Here is a 17,594-nt window from a genome sequence, read left to right as displayed (position 1 = left end):
TCTGCTCATGGATGCAAGAGACCAGGGACTATTCCAGTTACAGGGCAGTCCTTGCATTGGAGATAGACAGCAGGACCAGAGCGCCAGCCACAAGCTGGGAAGAGGTGCCGGGGACTTGGCGTTTTTTGTGGGGTCAAGGTCTCATGCTGAAGACACAAGAAAGTCCTGGGGTTTGACAACAATGGTTGCCCAACATGAGTAATCCGGGTGTGTCAGGGTGGACATTTAGAAAATGGCCCCTTGTGTGACCTGTGTCTTATCAAGGAGGGAGCATCCTGAAGAGATGGAACCAGGCACCATCTCTTTATCCGACTCCATGGTTCTCATGAGGTTCCAGCACAGTACCCTGGCTACAGCTCTAGCCAGGGTGCTATGCTGGAACTGTGGTGGCCTGTGTGGGAGTACATCCTGTTTGCAGCTTTTTGTAAGAGTTTCAGTTTTTCTCCTAACTCAGCTAGCTCCCGAGTAATTGAGACTGGGCTGTTATATTTATTTAACAAGCTTTAAGGGCACAACAACTGAGCAGTATTACTCTATTTTAATCCTCTAAGCTAGTGTGTCTACCTCCAGCCAAAATCCCCGTGGTACTTGGATTTTAGTACTGATCTGGCTCTCTCTGGGTTCCATGTGTTTTCTCATGGTGTTTCCTGGATCCTCTCCTCATGGAGAATCCCCATTCCTCCCTCTCTCCCGCCCTCCCTCTCCCTCTCCCTCCCTTCCTCTCCCTCTCCCTCTCCCTCCCTTCCTCTCCCCTCCCTTCCTCTCCCTCTCCCTCTCCCTCTCTCTTTCTCACCTCCCCCCCACAACCCACTGGGAGGAAGTCTAGCCCTGTTCTCTCCTCTGCTCAGTCATTGGCTGTTCAGCTTCTTTATTGACCAATCAGGGAATGGTTGGAGAAGCAATGTTTGCACAACATTGAGATGGGGGGTTCTCAGAATAGGGATTGCAACCAGATATGGGGGCACAGAAATCAGCATTTGAACAATGCAAGGATAATCCCACAGAGTGCACAATAACATACTTACAATATCCGGCTGGGATGTGGAGGTCAAGTGTGTCAAGTAGGCAGAAAGACGTGTTTCCTGCGTGGAAGAGGGGCAGAGATGGAGGTAGGGGTGTGGCTGCAAGAGGCTGCAAGAAGATTACCTTCTTTCTGGACTAGATCAAACCAATGTGTGAGCCTCCTTGGCTGCTTCGAGGAAGCCAGGTACACGGTGGGGACTGGAAAGGCAGCAAGCCAGACTGGAAGGCCAGACTCTGGTGTCTGCAGGGCCACATTCCATCCAGGTTCTACAACAACAGGTTTCTCTTGGCCTGCAGCAACATCATCCTTGTTCCTCTCAGGGCTTCTCTGTGGAACATCTCTGTGTCTCATCCCTCTCCTTGTAGACACGAGTGTCCAGAGAGTTGACACCTTTAAAGGCCTGTCTCCCAGTACAGACCTATGGAGACTTCCGGTAGATGTGAGCTTTCAATCCAATATAGAGGGGCTAGCTCCAGGCGTGCTCCTAAGGATATCCCTGGCTCTCTACTCACAAGAGCCCTGCACTCAGACTTCTGTTTCCAACCTTTCTCATGGGAGGACCCCAGACTCCATAATACGTTACTCAGGCTGGTCTTGCAGAGGACAGACTTCAGTTCCCATCACACACAATAATGGGTTACGGCGATCTATAACTCCAGTTCCAGGGACTCCAACAGCCTTCTCAGCTCCTGGGGCACTGCATCCATGTGCACAGACTTCCGTACAGGCGCACACACGTATTTACCTAATCAAAAATAAATTTAACCTTAAGAAGTGGAAGTGCTTTTGTCACTGCAAGATACCAGGTGACCTCTGCAAGAGAGCTCAGCTCTTCCATGGTCCCTGTCAGGTTGTGGAGGTATCAACCTGGCCCGGCGGGGCTCAGACGAAACCCGCTTTAGTGATTTTCCTCAAGAGTACACTTCAGGGGGATGGTCCGTAAAATGACTGATGGCCTTAAAAGCTGTTAAGCCCAGGAAATCCTAAGCCTTAGTGACAGGAAATATAGAAGTTGCAAGTCACTCAGGACCCCATCCTCCTGCTCTGGAAGGCAGATGTGACACCTTGGGGTGAGGTACTGGTGAGGGACCTCTGGGTCACTGTCTCGTCTTTCTTCTTGCCAACCTTCCAAGGCTGAAGTTGTTTCAGAATATAAGACAAACCAAATCAGTAAATCGATGACATAAATCTTGCCGCCTTTTTCAATTAGTGACTCCCCACACAAGGGTCACCTCCCCTCAGGGAGAAAGTTTATTGCCTATGAGTACCACTGAGACTGTGGGGACCGCCACCCTACCCGCCACCCTCACGCACGCACGCTGCAGAACGTGTCTTTCCTGGAAGTCAGGTGGGCCATTGGAATTAGTGGTGTTTTCTTTCTTTCTTTCTTTCTTTCTTTCTTTCTTTCTTTCTTTCTTTCTTTCTTTCTTTCTTATTTGTTTGTTTAAGATAGATAGACAGACAGACAGACAGACAGACAGATACTGTGTGTGTGTGTGTGTGTGTGTGTGTGAATGTGTGTGTGAATGTGTGTTTGTGTGGACCTGCCAAGACCAGAGTAGGGTGTTTATCCACTGGAGCTGTAGTTACAAGTGGAATGAGCCTTTCCATGAGTGTGTGCAAGCCTTTCCCTGATTCTCTGCAAGAGAAGCAAATGCTTCTCACCCCCAAGCATGTCTTCAGTTCCTGTGTGTTTTGTTGTTTTGTTTTGTTTTGTTTTGTTTTTTGTTTTGTCAATGTGTTTGGTACAGACCTGTGGCCATGATGGTGATACAGTCATCCAAGGGACCTAGTCCGTGTGCTAGGCTGGAGTTCAGACACTGGTTACCAGGAAGGGAAGTGCCTGTGTGCCAGGGTGTGGGTCCTGTCACTGTCTGCCGAGTGTGACTAGGGAGCTCAGACCCTGGCTTTTGTACCCCTGCCACCCCATGGGTATGGAACACTCTTCTCTTAGCCTTGCTTGGCTGTTGTGGTGACCTCCTGAGACCCTCAGCCACCTGACCTGTTGCTGTCCCTTGACAGCATGTGTTAGGAATGGTCATCCGGCTGTCTGTCACCTAGCATTCCAGACACTGGATCTCATAGATGGACTGAAGTGGAGGCCTCCACCCAGGCAGCCTGGGGACCTTGTCACCCCCTCTGGGTTGGGATTTCTCAATGGTGTAATTGTTTGGAGAATCACCCACCATCCTCCTGTGAGGGAGCCCTTCCCCATGCCCTTCTAACTTCCTTCTCCATGTTCCCGTAAGTAGGCTTTGTGAACTGCAGCTCAACTTGGGTGGAGTCACTTTCTTTCATCCGGCATCCATTTGTCAGTGGTTCTGAAGGAGAAACTACTCCACACCCACGCTCACCACAGCCCCCCGGGTTGGCTCATACGCTTCTGCCCTCAAAGCTTTGACACAGATTCCCATTCTCTGCTTAGGGTCACTTGGCTCTTTGCTGTCTGGGTCCTGGGGAGACAGAATGTACCACAGTCTGTAAGACAAGGGTCTGTGTCACGGGTGTGGCCGGGGTGGGAACCATGAGGGCTGAGAGCACGGGACAGAGACAGAGGTCAGTGAAGGGCAGGAGGCAACCATCACGCAAAGCTAAGAGAGTCTGAGAGACAGGCCAACTGGAAATATACACTCAAAGGAGAGAGAGAGGCTGCAGACATCATCTGCCGACTGCCCTGTACACTCATTCACAGAGGTTTTCAATCATTCATTCTGCCATGCACACATGCATGCATGCATTCATTCATTCATTCATTCACATGTATTCATTCCTTCATTCATTCATTCCTTCATGTGATCATTCATTCTGCCATGCATTCATTCATTCATTCATTCATTCCTTCATTCCCTCATTCCTTCCTTCTTCCCTTCATGTGATCATTCATTCTGCCATGCATTCATTCATTCATTTCTTCATGTGATCATTCATTCTGCCATTCATTCATTCATTCACTCATTTCTTCGTTCCCTCATTACTTCCTTCCTTCTTTCCTTCATGTGATCATTCTGCCATGCATGCATGCATGCATGCATTCACATGTATTCATTCATTCATTCATTCCCTCATTCCTTCTTTCATTCCTTCCTTCCTTCATTCATTCCTTCAACCAGGCCAGCAGTTGGGTGCTGAGGTTTTTTGTAGACCATCCCAAAGGACTTTCTGATGCCCTCTCCCCACTCCTGTCACAGAAGACTTGTCTTCAGCAGTTCAGATCGAAACAATGAGTGCTTCCTACAGCTGGGCAAGGCTGCAAATGAAGGTCAGGGCGCCTCAACCCCATCCTCAGGAGGTCTTGAGGAGAACAATGCCTGACTTACCTGCTAGAAATCAACCAGAGAATAATTGGCCCCCTGACTTCAATGATGTGCATGCTGGTTCTGTCTTAATGATATAATTACGGGGGGTGGGGCAGAGGGGATGGCAGGGCTACAGCATGCCCACAGTAAGCCTGGTCAAGGCTCCGGCCATGCTCCATACTACAGAGTGGGAGTTGGGGTCGGGGGAGGAGGCAGAGGGGTTTATTTGGGGAAAGCTGAGATCTGTGTATTCAGGGCCTCTGGGTTGGATCCCAAGGCCCCAGAAAGAGAGCAGAGGAGACACAAAGGCACTCTGGGGTCTATCAGCGCAGTAGAGAACTCGGGAGGCCTGAGTATGGAGAGTCCGTCAATCACCGTGGCTGCTTACGTGTATGATTGGGCTCAGAGGGTGCCTGGGCTTGCCGTGCTGACACCCAACGTTCCTTACACGATGAGCAGAGCTGCCCCCACCCACCCCTACCCCCATCCCCACAGCAGCTGCACGCAGAGGCCTCCCGTTTGCACGGTGCTCTGCAGTTGGTCCTGACTTGAGCACCTATTGGTCCTCAGGCAGACGAGTAGGTTGGGAGCGTAAGTGATTTGTCCAAGGTCAGTGAGTCAATCAGCAGAGCGATTATTGAAGTCTATTAGAGAGCTCCTTGCAGCAGCCCCTGAGAGGCTGGTGGGGAAGGACACAGACCTGGCTGAGCTCTGCAGCGAGGAGGGAGGAAGACTGGGTGCAGAGACACTCCCTCGAGAACATTCACATATGCCCAGATACCGTGTTCTTTGCGCACATGCATGTGTGTGCAAGATCACAGGCATACTCATACACATGCCTTCATACCCAGCCATGTTGTAGAGCAGGTAGCGTCACACGTGCAGGAGCGCGTGAACCGACCTTGATGCACGTACGCCGTGTATGCACCAAGATGATCACCAGAGTGAAGTCCAGCCTGAAGGCTTGCATGAGGACGGCTGTCACCCACAGTTATGGCGGCCAAGTTGCAGGACGACCTAGGGCCAGTCCGAGGGGTGTGTAAGGAGCCTAAAGCCCAGATGCAGTTGCCCAGCCTCACATCCACCACACCCCACCGTCTCCTTGGAAAGCATGAGTGAGCCCAGGCAGGCGCCCCTCTCTGTGGCTCCCTCCACAGCTGGAAAGGAAATAATCAAAATAATTGGCGTAATCACGCTAAATAACACCGCGCAACGGTTACAAACGGTCTTTGGAGACACCCTTGGAGGCCGGTCGCGTTCTGGAGAGAACACCGTGACAATTTCCTCAATTAATTGTTTCAGGCCCTCCAGCCTCAGGCAGCCTGTGCTGAGATCCAATGGCCTAAGGCCACCTGTGCGGAGCGCAGCTCAATCTTCCCGCTTCTGCCCCAGAGGACGCCATGTCCGTCCGGACTCGGCTGGCTCCCTGTCCCATGAGAGCCTGACCTCTCCTGAACTCCTATCCTCCTATCCTCCATCCTCCCGGGAAAGCTCAGCTCTGCAGGGTCTGGACTGTGGAGCTGGCCCAAGTCATCTCCCTCAGGCCCCTTTCCTCATCATCGGTGGCTTCTCTACTCTCTGGTCCATGGAACTGAATCACGTGTGCTTGGAGTTCCATGGAGCCTGACGGACCACAGAGGAAAGGACTTTACCAAAAAGTGTGGGGCTCACCGTGTGCCTTTGGCTCTAAGTGCTGAGGAAGCAGGAATGAGATGAAGGGGCTGACTGGCCCTGTAGCCTCTCTGCAGGCTCCATCAGGATCCTCCTGTCTCCCCAGCAACTGGAGGCACAGGCAAGCCTTGGCTTATGCACCCCCCCCCCATTTCCCTCTTTGATCTCTGTAGGGCCAACTCAGATGCTGTGCACGTCTGTCTGCCAGCATCGTCAGGGTCTTCGCCGCAGACAGACATCTATTAATAGATATTCCCAGGAGGGACTCAAGTTTGCACATCAGAACCTGGGCAAGAGTCATCCTGTGTCTCATCACCACCATTTGCTAGTCTTTGCTTCTATTCTGCTAACTTATAAAACCCCACCACGGATGAGTGGGTCTTCCTGCCAGCCGCATGCCTTCAGACTAAGAGAGCTCATGGCCAGGCTGGGTCCACGTCACAAGCACTGGCCTTGCGGGTGAAGCTCGATTCCTCTCTCACTGCCCGGCCTCCAGCCCAGGGTGACCTCCCGGATATCATCAGCACACATGCTAGATGGTGAAGACACTCACAGAGGGGGCCTTCTCCAGCCTTGGTCTGGGTTGGTAGCGCCTGGTGTTAGATGTGTGAGCTCACTGGTCCTTAAAGGTATCCTGCCCTGCAGTGCCTTCCCTTGTACTCGAGACACTGAGCTCTGCTTCCCTCAGAGGCAGGAGGTGCCTGCCTACGTACAGTCTTTATGAAGGATGAACAACTTTCAGAAGAGCTGGAGTGAGCCTGTCCGGCTTGGGAGGGCAGTAGCAAGTGGCCATCTTGGGAACAGTGGGTCCTCACCAGACACTGAATCTGCTGGCTTTGACCTTGGGCATCCAGCCCTAGGAACTGCGAGCTTCTAGTGGAGGCATACTGCCACAGCCACACCAGAGGACCACAGCAGGGTTTTTACCTGTCTTCACTGGTGGTGGACAGGATTCTACTGGTAACACTGTTCCTAAAGACCCATCACTTCTCTGCTCCAGCCCTCTCCCTCCTCCCACCCTCCAGCCCTCCCCCTCCTCTCACCTTCCAGCCCCTCCCCCACTTTCCAGCCTTCCTCTCCCCCTACCCACCAGCCCTTCCCCTCCTCTCACCTTCCAGCCCTCTCCCCCACTTTCCAGCCTTCCTCTCCCCCTACCCACCAGTCCTCCCCCTCCTCCACCTTCCAGCCCTCCTCCTCTTCCCACCTTCTAACCCTCCCCCTCTCCCCACTAGCCCTCTCCTCCCCCCTCAGCCCTCCCCCTCCCATCTTAGCCCTCCCCCTCCCCCTAGTCCTCCAGCCCTTCCCCCAGTCTGTGTTCAGCCTCAATAAAGCTATTTCCCTCTGGACTACAAAGCACTTTCAGTGAGTTTAAACAGCTGGCAAGACCTTCACCAAGTCCCAAGGGAATTGCAGACATCTCCTGAGAGACACAGCACCCAGGCAAAAGGAGAGCCTCACACGCAGAGTCAGCACCACTTTCAAGTCATGCTTCACTCTGAGCAAGCCACTGTCACCTTATCCTGGAAGCTCAATGTCCCTGTCTGTAAAACAGAGATAACATCTGACTCACCACATCCAGTGTTTCTACAAAGAGCGAAAGGTGGGAGATGTTAAAATCACAGAGGTGCTGGTTTATAGACTGCTGCATATCCCCAAGCAGACAGACCTAGCTTATACATGTGCACGCGCACACACATGCACACGCACGCACACACGTGGGTGTGTGTGGAAGGCAACACTATTGAGTCTATGGAGGAAAAGCAGATAGACATCTAGAAGACCTGGGTACACAGAGGGTCATAGGAAGGATGTGTGCTTTGTGGGTACACATCCATATGCATACGTTTTATATCCATGCATGTGTGTCTGTGTTTTCATGCTTGTGTGTCTGCTTACCCATGCCTGTGTATTTGTGTTCAGAGCTGTACATATGCACATGGCTGTGCATGTGTGTTTATATATGAATGCGTGTATTAGTGTGTACATACATGTGCACCTGAAGGAGATACTGGAAATGTGAACACACTTCTCCTTTGAGGCAGAAGGGGTCTGGCTGCCTCATTGCAGTGACCGTGGGCCCTAGCAGTTGTTTGAAAATCAGTTCTGAGCACTGAGAGAGAAGTACACACAGTGACTGCTCTGTAGGCAGCTGTCCTGCCTGCCAGGCTGGGGAGAGCAGGGGTAGGAACTGTAAGCCTCAAGGAAATGCCTTACCCTGTCACCACATGAGGAAACTGTTGTGGCAAGCTGGAGCATCCAGACCTCCATGACTAGCGTTCCCCTTGCCCTGCATTCCCACACGGATAGCCATCTGTGAGCGTGTTCCACAGGAGCACATCCTAGTCACCATCTGAGGTGATGGCAGCTCCATCCAGGTTGTCCCAGCATTCACAAGCTCTCAGTGCCCAAGCACAAGAATGCAGTAAATGTGCTCACTGGCTTCCTGACTCACATCGGCTGGAGCTGAGGGAGGCCTGGCCCACAACCAGGCTGTGCCTCAGGGGAGCTAAAGGAGAGGAATGCTTGGGACAAGATCAGAGGCTGTCTCTCCTCCGCTCAGTCAGACGGTTGCCAAATATTTACTATGTGGCTATGCTCTGGGGACATGGAGACAAGAGAGATCAGGAGCTTCTTTCTAAGAGCCCACAGCACCAGCAACTTAACTCAGAGCCCTCAGAGCCCCGTGCGTTCTGCCCAGGATTACAGCTCCCATAATTTTATCCAGAATCTGACCAACTAATCCAAGAACAGAGAGACCGGTGGGCAGTCAGATGGCAGTGCCCTGTCCTGGAGTAGAAATCACAGTGCCCCAGAAGCCAAAGGAGACCCTGTTGTCTGAGCAATGTGATTACACAAGACAGGGTCAGGGGCAGCAATTCCCCAGTCTCCTTGAGGACCTGAGGCAGAGCAGCTGGATAGGATACTCCTCAGCTACATTCTAATGGCATGATGGAACTGCTCTACACCAGCTTTCTGTCTCTCTGGACCATGTGTGGTGCTGTTGGCCGGTAGGAGACAGGGTTGGATTGTGGTTGGGTTGGCCAGAAAAGCAATGGACCAACAGGAGAGCCCTCAGGTGGGTGAAGGGAAGAGACTGACAAGGAGTTGGAGAAAGAGGAGGAGAGGGATCAGGAGAGAGGGAGTACAAAAGGAGAGGATGGGGGGTTGAAGGAGAGGGGGTTGAAGGAGGGGAAGATGCCTCGGTACCCACTGAGATGAAGACGCAGACAGGGCTGAAGGTTTGCTGAGTGGTAGAATGGCTTCGAGTCCCCCCCCCCCCCCCCCGAGAGACCGTCAGTGTAATGCAGAGGTGAGGAGTTGGGTTACAAGGATGTGCTGGTGGGGCCAGTGCAGTGATAACTATGGATGGCTGGGTGACCCACAAAACCTCCGAGCTCTGGGCCACACACCTTACAGAGCTACAAGACTGACTGGTCCATCCGGCACACGGTAAGTCTCGGACAGATGTCGAACAGGAAGGGCCTGGACCAGCGAGTGTCTGTAGAAGTTTGTTATGAGAGCTGGTGGTCATCTGTATCAGCTTCTTGTGTCATTGCTGTAACCAGATACCTCACAAAACCTCTTGAAGAAGAAGAGGAAAAGGAAGGAGAAAGGAGGAAGAGGAAGAGGAAATGAAGTGGTGTTTTCTGTCTGTTCACAGTCCATTATGGTGGAAAGGCAGACAGGGAGTGCAGGAAGCAGTTGTCACATTCAGGAAGTCACATTCAATTGGCCACATTCAGGAAGAGATTGTCACACCATGGCCACATTCAGGAAGGTGGGAGATGAAGGTTCAACTCCCTTTCTCCCTCCTTAGATCCAGGCTGCCTCCCATCCATATTCAGGGTGATTCTTCCTGCTTCAATTAACCTAATCTAGATAATCCGCCACAGGCTGTGTTTCCATGGTGATTCTAAATCCCATCAAGGTGACAAGCAAGATCAGCCATAGCACCTCCCCTCTTCCTGAACAGCTCACAAGTGTCAAGGCAGCGAGGTGTCCCTGAGTCCCTCTGTCATCAGGAAGAACTCTGACCACTCCCTCCCTGCACCCTATGAAGCTGCCTCCTACCAGTTCACTCTATTGAGCAGTTTCTCAGGAGACAGGAGTGACTCACTAGGGAGCAGGAGGCAGAGCTGCTGGTTCTGCTCCTCCTGCTCTGAGACTTCTGCCAAACATCCTGGGGTCACTGGCTCGTGCCTGCTCGCGGCAGTCAGTGTGTCTGTCTTCTTTCATGGCCCTGTTCTCGGCAGCCTGTGGGTGGAGCCCACGTGTCTCTTCGTGGCAGGGTCTGGTAAATGGTTCATGGCTTGGGGACCATGTGTTCTCACCGATCCAAAGATTTTCAAAGCTCTTTATAGCTAAGCTTTTCCTGCCCCGGTGTGTGGGAAACAGATCGGAGGGAAGCATGCTGTGTGAAGCCTGAGAACTCAGGAAATTCTGTCTTGCTCCATTCTTCTTCCCCGCCCCCTGCAATGGGGGTCTTATAACTTGTGGGGTTTGAAGACAGGCTGAGGACCTGGGTCCCACTCCTCTTTGCACACAGGAAAACCACAGTCGCCTCCCCAACCCCCAAGGAAGTAAGCATTGCTCGGGACCAGTAACAGCAGGATTAACAGAAATAAACACTTTTCTCCAACATTTCACATGTATTATTCATATATGAATTATTCATATTCATATACGTTATTTACATATATAATATTAGCATTATCTGTGTCCCCATTGTCTCCTGGAATTCTCCAGCCTCCCATACCTTCTTCTGCTTACTAATCACCGTCGTGCTAGAACTAGCGTCTGACGACTCCAGGGCATAGTTGGATGTTCCCTGCAACGACTTCTTGGGTCTTTCCCATGTTCCGTTCTTCAGCCCCGTCCTCTGGCGTGTCTGGTAATCTCGTGTTGAATGTTGGGCACTGTGTGCACAGAGCTACAAAGAGAATGTGAGGTGGAGAATCAGAGTCTGGCAAATGAAAACCCACCGTCCAAGTTCAGCCCGGTTCCTGTATGTGCACACTCTAAGGGCTGGGGTGGCTTTCGTGTGTTTAAGGGGTCGGGGAATCAAAAGTGCGCTCTTTCCCCACATGTGGAAAATGGCTTGAAATTTGAACTTCAGCCTTCTTATGCAAGCATCAGGTGGGCGCTTAGCCGTGGCCGTCCACTTGTTTGTCTTTTGCAGAGTGAGCGGCTGCCACAGAGATCATGTGGGATCCCCATAGCTATCCAGTCTGACCTCTGGCTGGAAAGGTTTGCCAGCTGTCTCTGAGGCCACCCTACGCTCCGCAAGACGGACCCCTTCTTCTGTGGAGTTCAGGGTGGAGGATGAGGACAGACCCTGGTTAGATATGGAGGGTGGAGGTTCTGGCTAAGCTGACTGGTAAGGTGCTAGGTAAGCCTGAGTTTCTAAGGCGGTGCAGTAGGCCTGGGGGAAGGTGGGAGCCACCTGAAGCCTGGTCAAACACAGACCCCGTCGCTGATATGGATGGTCCATCAGGGTTAGCATCTCCCAAGGTGGCAATAGAAATATGGCCTCAGTCCCTTCACAGGGATGCACTCCAGCCAGAAGCTGCCTTCCCTGTAAGGGCCTCATTCTTAAGAGCTGAAATCCCATGAGGCCAAGCCATGAATGGCTGTCCATGAAAGGGGTCCCCTGGCTTGGGGCTGCAGGCTAAGCCAGGGCTCATAGGTGCGATCTTGTGCTTTGTAGTGGGTATAGGCAATGGACATGTCTCCCCTGACTAGCATGAACCGGCCCACACCAGCGTTCCTCATCAAGTACTGGGCGGATGTCTCACAAGCCACCTCTGCCTCCCTGCCTGGGTATGACTAGAAAGGAGGACCCACAAGACAAATGCTATAGCAGGACACCCGCACCTATGCTAACCCAGGTCCCGCCATGTTCAGGCACATGGTTTTGTGGTCCATGACAGAGAATACCAAGCCCGGGAAACACAGAGTGGACAGGTCACGTCAAGCCTGCTTTGGGGACTTTCTCAGCTCTGCCACTGACTCTCAGAGGGAGTCAGGTTCACACACAGCTGCTGTCTAACCCCCTGAGTGCTGGTGCTAGGTTGGGTGTTGGGGAGGACCTGAGAGTGGACGGGGGCTGCCCACAGCCTTTCCTTTTTTCTTATTTCCTCTACAAAGCAAAGTGATGGCTCTGACCTTATTGCTTCTCCTAAGGGACAAATTCCTTGGAAAGGCCATGGTGCAGTGGAAGTAAGGCTGCTGGAGGGTGTGGCCTGCGAGTTGGACCTGGGACCCTGTGACTATGGCATGGTGGCCCTTTCTTTGGGGCTCACTGACATTCTAATGCATCAGTGACAGCACTGTCCTGAGGCCACTGAGGTGACCCACGTCAGATCTTCCAGGCAGGTCCTCTCCTCTCCGTTGTCCCAACCCTTCTCCGTTCAGTCAGTTAGCTGACAACCGTCTTCAAACGTCAGCTCATCCACCCTCTGGATAGATCGCCAAACTCGCTGCCCGTGAGCCTGTAGCTGTTACCCAAGCCAGTGGGGTGATGGGTGCTCCTGCTGGCCCCTCTCCATGAGCCCCTCACCCTATAGCTGGCCTGAATACTTTCTTCTTGCCCTGTAAACTTGAGAACGACGGGTTCACTCCCCCACCGGCAGTCTCTCTGCTCTCCAGGATGACGGTGGCCAGAGCTACGAGAGCAGAGCCAAGAGTAGAGAGCCAAAGAGAACAGCATCTAGAGACTACAGGGACAAGCCTCCCTGTCACTTCCTGAACCAGCTGCTATAGTCACGTGTGGGACTGTAGCCCCTGAATTCTCTGCGATGGACATGCATGTCTGAGGTCTGTCAGTGATGAGCTGCCTTTTAGATGACACTTGCTCCCGTGGAGATTGTACCCATCTCTCCTCACCTCTGTAGCCCTAGAGATAGCCCTAGGAGCGCAGTAGGCAGTTGTCTCATGAGCCGATGTTTGACAGCCTCTAACTTTCCATTGTCTCAATCACGTCTCTCTGGAGGATCCTTGGACCCAGGGAGGAAAATCTGAGTGTGGCATTTGAGTGTGACATTTGAGCGTGACACATGCTTTCCCTGAGTCCTTCCCATGTCACCTGTCACAACAGTACTCGGTGGTGGAGTGACCTACAGGATACAGGGACCAGCATCTGTCTGAAGACCAGCTCATTGGAGGTACCTGAACCACCTCTTCTCCTCCCAGGAGAGCAGACAGTGCCCCTCCCCTGAGCCAGCTTGCTTGCAGCTGCTAGCTTGGAGGCTTCATGTGTGTTACCTCTGAGCTTTGGCTGAAGGGCTCGCTCAGCCTGAGATGTAAGTTGAATCCACCCCAAAGTTGGTCAAGTTCACAGTTCTTTTTTATTTATTTATTTATTTTTTTGGTTCTTTTTTTCGGTTCTGGGGACCGAACCCAGGGCCTTGCGCTTCCTAGGTAAGTGCTCTACCACTGAGCTAAATCCCCAGCCCCAAGTTCACAGTTCTATTCGTCTTCCTCTCGATCTATTTTCTGCTGCCCCGCATCAAGAGTTTTATAAAGCATAGGTGTTTATTTGGCTTACAGGCCTGGAGGCTGGGAGGTTCAGGAGCACGGTACAGCCTCTGGCAAGGGCCTTCTAGTGCTATAAAATGACTGCAGGCCTCATGTGGCAAGGTAGAGCAAATATGCCATCTCAGGTCTGTCACATCCTTGAAACCACCATCTACCCTCATGACCTCACCTAACCCTGGTGACTTCCCAAAGGCCTGCCCTTGAGTGCCAGAAACATAGGAATTTGGGGATCATGTCTCCAACACATGTACTTTAGGAGCACAGTCAAATCATGGCAACCACTGGCCCATGACTGCCTTTAGGTGTGACCACCAAGAGTCCTCTGTCAGGGATAATAGCAAAGCAGAGTTGTCCCTGCATGGTGGCCAGGAAACAAAGACTGACAGGAAAGGATATTCTCTTCAAAGAGACAACCTCAGTGACTGAATTCCCTCAACAAGACCCGCCTTCAAGCACCATCCAATCAGAATTTCATCACAGGATGCTACCTGTCCGTGAGAGTGTGTGTGTGTGTGTGTGTGTGTGTGTGTGTGTGTGTGTGTGTGTGTGTGTGTGTGTGTGTGTGTGTGTGTTAAACTGTACAAACTGTCGTGTGCAGTCTCCAACTTGGAGCTTTCTGCTGGCCATGGTGTGGGGCCTTCTCTTTGGACCTCTACAGAGGGTCCTCTCCAAATGTCTCGAGTTTAACCACACATGTCCTGTCCCTGCCTCTCTGTGTAGAGTCTTCCAAAGTCACAACCAAAGCTTTGAGAAGTTCTTTGAGACTCTACTGTGTGCCCTCGGGCCTCTGTACGGGTAACTTCCTTCAGGTTCCTCCACCCCGTCCCCTGGGCACCATTTGCAGAGCACTGTTTTCTGAGAGGCCACTGTAGACAGAGGTGCACTGATTTGGGAAGGAGCTGCCCTCCCTACCTAAAGGGTTAGCATAACCAGTGACAGGAGGGGTGCTGGTACCTCAGATGGGGTGCTAAGTGCTTCCAGGATAAGATGCTGGGATCTCTGGGAGGGGGTGCTAGTACCTCCAGGATGGGGTGCTAAGTGCCTCTGGGATAGGGCGCTGGTACTCTGGGAGGGGTGCTAAGTGCCTCTCAGATGAGGTGCTGGTGCCTCTGGAATGGGGTGTTGGTGCTTCTGGGATGGGGTTCTGGTTGCTGTTGAGGTAGGTGTTATATCTAAAAGTGGAGCCTGGGACCCGACCCTTGAAGATGTCTGCCTCATCCCTGACTATCCCTCTTCCCAGCCTCAAGAGAACCTTGGGGTGTCCTCTCTGCAATGTGTCCCCTTCCCTCCTCGTCGTAACTGCCCCTCCTAATCCCTCCTTAGCACCTATGGAGCCAGCTTGACTGAACCAGCCTCTGGAGCTGGCATCTTTGTGGAAGATTGAAACAGTGTCTGAGGAGAGAGAGAGAGAGAGAGAGAGAGAGAGAGAGAGAGAGAGAGAGAGACAGAGAGACAGAGAGACAGAGAGAGACAGAGAGAGACAGAGAGAGACAGAGAGAGAGAGACAGAGAGAGAGAGACAGAGAGAGACAGAGAGAGACAGAGAGACAGAGAGAGACAGAGAGACAGAGAGAGACAGAGAGAGAGAGAGAGAGAGAGAGAGAGAGAGAGAGAGAGAGAGAGAGAAGTGGGTCATTTCCATATCTGCTCCGGAACTTGCTCAGAACTACCAGTCAGCTGCCTCTGTTCTCCAGCGACAGGAGCGGCAGTTCAGGACGTGCTGCCCGACTGAGCTCGTGATTGGAAATGCTGGAAGTTTCTAGTACAACCCTCTCTCGGCAGGCTCTGAATGTTCCTGGTAACTGGCTTTCCTGCTGGGGAAGACACTGTCTGTCAAGCGTCCAGCCTCATTCCTCGTGTCTTAGGGAGGCAGAAGAACCAAGTCTCCACCCCAGCTCAGCTCCAATCCCTCCTTACCTGCCAGGCTGTAGCCCGTGAGGGTCAGGGCGGCAGATGGATCAGCCCGGCTTGGCGTGACCCATTTCCAGAGCCGCTGGACTGGATCTGAAGGCAGCAACCTCCTTTGGTTTTTGAATGGCTGAAGCTATGCCAGCTCTCATCGCCTGGACTGGTCATGCAGTAGGAAGGGGGTGGAGAAGATACTGCCCATCCCTCCCTTCCTGCCTCAGCACAGTGTCTTACCCTGCAGCTCTAGGGTCCTCTTGGGCAGTAGCAACAATCACGTTAAAAAACATGTGAGTGCGTGCGTATTTGACATGCTCTTGTGCATGTGTATGCAGGTGCGTGTAGACACCAGGAAACAGCCACAAGAATCATCACTTGAACACAGTCCAGAGTCTTTCACTAGCCTGGAGCTCACTAATTGGTTAAGACCAGCTGCATTCCAGGGAGCCGCCTGTCTCTGCTTCTCCTAGCCAGGGTTGCAAGCATCTGTCACCATGCATGCCTGGTGGTTATGGAGGGCTCTGAGGGTTGAACTCAGGTCTTTATTCTTGCAAGACAAGCTCCTTACTGACCGAGTTTCCTCCCCAGACTCCCAGACTACAGGCATTGTCTTAAATGGCTAGATAGACATAATCCAGTCTATGGTGCTGCAGTTTCTGTGAGAACCAGGGTTCTGCACAGCATATACTTGTAACACAGAAACCACCAGGTGGGATACACAAATGAGTGGTGCTGAGAAGGCTTCACAGAATCCACCGCAGGCCCATCCCACCATTCCCTTCTGTTTCCAGGCTGGAACTATGAGATCTGAATCCGCAGGGAGAGGCGAGGTCAGCAGACCCTTGGCATCTGGGTCTATAATCTTCACCCTCCCTAGAAACCTCAAGTGTGTAACGAGAAGCAGATTCAGAGCCCTGTGCGTGAAAGTAACTGTTCATGAGCACCTGTGCCGTGGATGCGGCTGAGAGGCCATGTTTGTCGTCTGCATGGCCCTTCCTACATTTAGTTCATAAGTAAGAACACCCAGCCAGTGAGGTGTGTGGCTTCCCAGGGTTGCCCTGAGAAGTAGGTGTTAACAGACACTGAAATAACAACAACAGCAGCAGCAGCAGCAACAACAACAATAATAATAATATGATGATGATATGGGTTGGGGGTCACCACAATGTGAGGAACTGTATTAAAGGGTCACAGCATTAGGAAGATTGAGAACCACTTTTCAACTGCAAAGACAAACCAGACTTCAGCCTGTGGGTTCTATGGGCCCTCCCGCCTTCTGTGTCCAGCTATCAAAAGGCAGCTGGGTCAGCAGCAGAAGCTAGTGGCTGAAACATGACCAGGATGGTGACTCTGAGGAGGAATAATAGTAATAATAGCCTAGTGCCTTCCCTGGGGTAGGGAGCATGTTGGTGTGAGGTCATTTTGGCCCAGTCTCTGGCCAGGGTAAGTCCCTGTCTCTCCACATTCATTTCCTGTCTGTGGTACCAGCGTTTGTCAAGTTAAAAGGAAGTTCCAAGTACAATTCTTTTCAATACAGATGAATTTATCCACTGATGTGGCCTACCCAGAGTTCCCATCCAGAGTTAATCTAGCCCAATGTCAGGACCTTGAGAGCAACCTCCAATCCCCACTGGAGCCCCAGCCTGCATGAGGTTGCTGGTGTCACTGGGTCACAGGTGTCCAATGCTGGTCCCCTTGTGGAGGACAGACAACCATTCCTCAAGGACCTGAAGTACCTGAAGAGATTGGCTCTTGGGTGAACCTTCCTGAAGGGATTGACTCTGAGGTGAACCTTCCTGAAGGGATTGGCTCTGGAGTGAACCGCTTGAGTCAGTTGTTGTGTCTCAGCTGCACGTGCAGTACAGTTTAGTTCTGCCCTGAGAAATGTCCTTGTCTTAAGTTCCTAAGGGAATTTCCAAGCTTAGGGTATCTGGGCTGATAGTATTGCCTTTTTTCTTGGGGGCTTGGGCCACAAGGTACCTGTTGAATCTTCAGAGAGGCTGGAGTTTGAGGTCAACTAAGCAGGCAGTCAACCATGTCTGCCTAAGGGGCACTGAGCTAGGGTCTGTCATGGGGGACCCTCAGTTCTGGAAGCAGTTATTGTCCCTTGCCTTCCTGGACAGGGTCATCTGGATAGTCACACTTTCACCTCAGGCCTTGCTG

At 52.0% G+C, this 17,594-nt stretch overlaps 1 protein-coding gene and 1 long non-coding RNA gene across 2 annotated transcripts in view; one reads left to right on the top strand and one right to left on the bottom strand.

Annotated features, from left to right (window-relative positions):
- The window catches only part of Ajap1 (adherens junctions associated protein 1), a 112,478-nt gene that overhangs the window by 71,226 nt on the left and 23,658 nt on the right, over nucleotides 1-17,594 (top strand). The gene's annotated exons all lie outside the window — the stretch shown is intronic.
- On the bottom strand, nucleotides 496-15,596 carry LOC134479054 (uncharacterized). The gene is made up of 3 exons (XR_015620556.1): nucleotides 15,444-15,596; nucleotides 10,748-10,921; nucleotides 496-1,769 (listed from the first exon to the last, which is right to left on the bottom strand). It is a non-coding gene; the product is annotated as an uncharacterized LOC134479054 (long non-coding RNA).

This window comes from Rattus norvegicus, chromosome 5 (genome assembly GCF_021556685.1).
Source record: "Rattus norvegicus strain SHRSP/BbbUtx chromosome 5, alternate assembly SHRSP_T2T, whole genome shotgun sequence".
Classification (NCBI taxonomy): domain Eukaryota; kingdom Metazoa; phylum Chordata; class Mammalia; order Rodentia; family Muridae; genus Rattus; species Rattus norvegicus.
Note: the sequence above shows the minus strand (reverse complement) of the source record. Positions and strands in the feature narration are given on the sequence as shown.